This window comes from Rhinopithecus bieti, unplaced genomic scaffold (genome assembly GCF_001698545.2).
Source record: "Rhinopithecus bieti isolate Rb0 unplaced genomic scaffold, ASM169854v2 scaffold_3067, whole genome shotgun sequence".
NCBI classification, from domain to species: Eukaryota; Metazoa; Chordata; class Mammalia; order Primates; family Cercopithecidae; genus Rhinopithecus; species Rhinopithecus bieti.
The window spans coordinates 12,957-17,565 of NW_016804208.1; the positions used below are offsets into that span (position 1 = coordinate 12,957).

A 4,609-nucleotide genomic window follows, 5' to 3' on the forward strand; every position below is an offset into this window, starting at 1 on the left:
CTTCCCCTCCCCTCCCCTCCCCTCCCTGTGCTTTCGACAGCATCTTGCTCTCTGGCCTGGGTTGAAATGCGGTGGCACGATCACGGCTTACTGCAACCTCGACTGACCTGGGCTCAAGCAATTCTCCCAACCTAGCCTAATGAGTGACTGGGACTACAGGCACATACCACCATGCCCAGTTTTATTTTTTATTTTTTTGTATTTTTAGTAGAGGCGGAGTTTTGCCATGTTACCCAAGCTGGTTTCAAATTCCTGAGCTCAAGCAATCCACCCATCTTGGCCTTCAAAAATCCTGGGATTACAGGCATGAGCCATTGCACCTGGCCCAAAAACTCTTTTTTAAGAGTAATATAAATTGTCTTTTACAGATTATACTCATATCGTATGTTTCTTCTTTCAGAAATAGGTGTTAAGCGTATCTAACATGGCATGTACAGGTATAATTCTCTTTGTAAAACCATAGCCTAATTAATTTCAAATTACAATTTAAAATTCATTTTTAAGGAAATTTTCTTAGATTAATCCCACCTAGTTTCAGGTGCTACCGACTTTTTTCTTTTTAACAAATTAAATATAGATAACATGACTAAAATTGTAGTCAAAGAATATTGCAACCTGGGAACTTCAATATTTGAACTTTGTTTTGAAATATAATTTATTATATTATAAAAATATTATAATATATTGCACCTGGAAGTCGGGGACAGTTTTTTTTAAAAAAAATTATCTTTGTGTCTTTGACACTGTATAGAAAAGTGCTATTTACATAAAAAAATTCTTAATAGAAGTCTTCAGTTATAAAGTCTGCTGTACACACTTTAGATCAGGGATTGACAGACTATGAGCCATGTGCCAAATCCTGTCCTTCACCTGTTCTGTAAATAAAGTTTTATTGGAACACATTCAGACTCATTCATGTACATATTATCTATGATTTGTTTTGTGCTGCTATGGCAGAATTGAGTTGTTGCAGCCGTGTGGCATCCAAAGCCTAAAATATTTACTCTAGCTCTTTGCCAACCTGTTTTAGATTATAAGCACTTTGGCATTAATATGTTTTTGTTTTCTTTCTATAGCACATAGTAAGATGTTCTGCCCACATTGTGCATAATTTATGGATTTATTCAAGGATTTATGCAAGTGTAGTTGCAAGAAAACAAAAAAAAAAACCTAGAAGTGAACTTGCTAGATTGAAGAGCATCTGTGTGTATTAAATTTTGTTAGTTTTTGCCTTCCCAAAGGGATTATTCCAGTTCATATTTAAACTACTAATTTTGTGACAGGGCCTCTTTCTTTATACCTTCGCTAACTTAGTGCATTCACACGCTTTATCTTTATAATCTGATAGAGGAAAATGATATTGTGGATTTGATTTGCATTTCTGAAAATAAGATTCAGCTTATTTTCATATTTAAAGGCCACTTGTATTTCTTTTTCTTGAGCTATCTTTTAATGTCCTTCCTGATACATTTCTCAAGTCTGTGATACTCTTATAAGACACATAGTTAACATGTGCCAAGTTAATTTGACTCTACTGAGGGAATCAACCTGATGACAGGGCTGATTCAGAGGAGGATGCATGAGACTGAAGTGTGTATCATCAGTGAAAGAAAGCAAATTCTTGCAGGGCAAAAACAAATAAAACCACAACTCTAAGGGTTATTTTTTCTACTGGACAGAATTCATTTTTATTTTAGCAGATACAAATTACTATTTTCAATATATCTTTTACAAATCATTTTCTATACAGAGTCTATTCCCTAATCAGTAGTAAATAGTCATTTAAAATTTTCCAGAGCATCAGGTGACTATTATGCAGGCTAATTGTGTTGACATTTGGGTTTGACTTTAAAAGGACATGCCGTAATCTTTTGACCTTATTTCCAAGTTTAGGATAATTTTTCTTAGCATTTTTCCCTAATTGAAATGATTTCAAGTGATATCATTTCTGTATGACTTAATGAACTTCTCAGAAGGTCACATAGCTCACTATTGTCTCTTCTTTTTTTTTTTTTTGAGACGGAATCTCGCTCTGTCGCCCAGACTGGAGTGCAGTGGCCAGATCTCAGCTCACTGCAAGCTCTGCCTCCAGGGTTCATGCCATTCTCCTGCCTCAGCCTCCGGAGTAGCTGGGACTACAGGCGCCTGCCACTGCGCCCGGCTAGTTTTCTGTATTTTTAGTAGAGATGGGGTTTCACTGTGTTAGCCAGGATGGTCTCAATCTCCTGACCTCGTGATCCGCCCGTCTCGGCCTCCCGAAGTGTTGGGATTACAGGCTTGAGCCACCGCGGCCGGCCTTGTCTCTTCTAAAACATATTCATCTTTCCTTTTTTCCTCTGTAGGAACTCATTATACAATGACAAATGGAGGCAGCATTAACAGTTCTACACATTTACTGGATCTTTTGGATGAACCAATTCCAGGTGTTGGTACATATGGTGATTTCCATACTATTGGTTGGGTGCAAGACAAATGTAAAGACAGAGAAAGGCATATATGAGGAAGTGTTTTTAGTAATTTAAGAAAATATAGTGCATAATTAGATCATTTGGTAACATATTTCTGCCAATGATCTCAGGCTGCCAAAATATGTTTACATTTAGTATAAGTAAATCTCTACATTTCATACGTGATAAATATTTTTTCTTTTTCTGTGTTAACTTTTTAAAGTTTACTTATGCCCCATATATTTCCAGAAAGGATTTCAGGTAACTAAAAAAACAAGGAAATACAGTAGGAAGACAAAATAAGAAGGAAAGGGAAAAACACAGCACAGGAGTTGGGGTAAAGAACAAGCCAAGGTCAAGATATGGAGGTCAGCATGATTTCTGGTTTTGAGCAGCCCAGAAGCTAAGGCAAAAAAAGGAAACTCATTGCATAACTCTTACCTATTGAAAAAGAAGAAATCTACTGGGGGCAGATCGTTTTGTGGGGTTTTACTGTTTTCTTTTATCCCCTTTTCCAGTATTTGATTCTGAGATATTTCTCTGGATCCTTTTTGTTTGTGGTCGTGACATACTGCTAATGTAATCCAAAGTACTTTATTTATTTATATATTTATTTATTTATCTGAGATGGAGTCTCACTCTTTTGCCCAGGCTGGAGTGCAGTGGCGTGATCTTGGCTCACTGCAACCTCCGCCTGCTGGGTTCAAGTGATTCTCCTGCCTCAGCCTCCTGAGTAGCTGGGACTACAGACGTGTGCCAATATGCCTAGTTTTTATACAAAATACATTTTTTATAAAACAGAAAATGTGTATTTTTTGAGACAAAGTCTCATTCTGTTGCCCAGACTGGAGTGCGGTGGTACAATCTTGGCTCACTGCAACCTCTGCCTCCCAGGTTCAAGCGATTCTTGTACTCAGTCTCCCAAGTAGCTGGAATTACAGGTGTGTGCCATCGTGCCAAGTTAATTTTTGTATTTTTAGTAGAGATGGGATTTCGCCATGTTGGCCAGGCTAGTCTCAAACTCCTGGCCTCAAGTGATTCGCTGACCTCAGCCTCTCAATGTAGAAAATATTTCAGAAAAATAAAATCCCAAATCTCAAAAGGCCCTATATAATTTTGGTATTGGAAATTTACTTGTCAATGAAAATGACTATTTAGAGAAATTAGTTATAAGCTTCCATATTAATGTATACATGTGTGTGAAACCTGAACTTGAAATTACACTATATTGTGTATGAAAGGTACAGCTTCTGAGGTTCATCAGATGATATATACCTTTAGGGCATATCTAAAAATACACTACATGAGATCAGTGCTTTAATCCAGTGATTTTTAAACTTTTTGGTGTCAGATCCCCTTGAAACTCTTTAAAAATATTGAAGACCCCCAAGAAGCCTTGGTTTACGTGGTTTTTATCAATGGATATTTGCCATATTAGACACTAAAACTGAGGACTTTTTAAAAAAACTAATTCATTTTAAAATAACAGTAACAAAATCCATTACATGTTAACATAAATAACAGTTTTACAAAATATATTTTCAAAAAAAATTCAGTGAGAGAATGACATTGCACTATATTTGTTATAAATCTCATTATTGTCTGGCTTAATAAAACACTGCTGGATTCTCATATCTACTTTTGCATTCAATATGTTATATGTTGTTTTATGGAAGTTTATGAAGAAAATATAACCTTATACACAGATAATATAGTTGGAAAAGCTATTGAGTATTTCAATAGTCTTTTAAGATTATTGCAAATATTCTTCTTTGATACTACACCAAAGTGACAGTTGTTAGTTTCTTAAAGATTAACTGTAAGGTGTGCTTTGAAACTGCGTCAATGAACTTTGTCTTCTGTTACATTAAAATCCATTGATTTTGAACCTTGAACTTGGAATATATGATTTTGGCAGTGATCATTTGGAAAATATTGATTCACTGATTTATGTGGATATTTTACATGTTGACACTTTTATTGTATAATACAATATTTTAAAATCACATTTGTTAATTTTACCTTTGATCTCTTCAGAAAAGTCTCTAAGTATTGGGAACCTATCCTCATAGTGATAGATACAAGTTTTCTAAAATTCTAATTTTACTGTAGAGCTCAAATTCTATCATTGGAAACAAATACATTTTTTTTTTTTTTTTTTT

The 4,609-nt window shown here is 35.2% G+C and overlaps 1 pseudogene; it reads left to right on the forward strand.

The window, feature by feature from the left end:
* Positions 1-231: 231 nt before the first annotated feature.
* Positions 232-4,609, forward strand: part of LOC108526424 (H(+)/Cl(-) exchange transporter 3-like) — a 16,773-nt pseudogene continuing 12,395 nt past the window's right edge.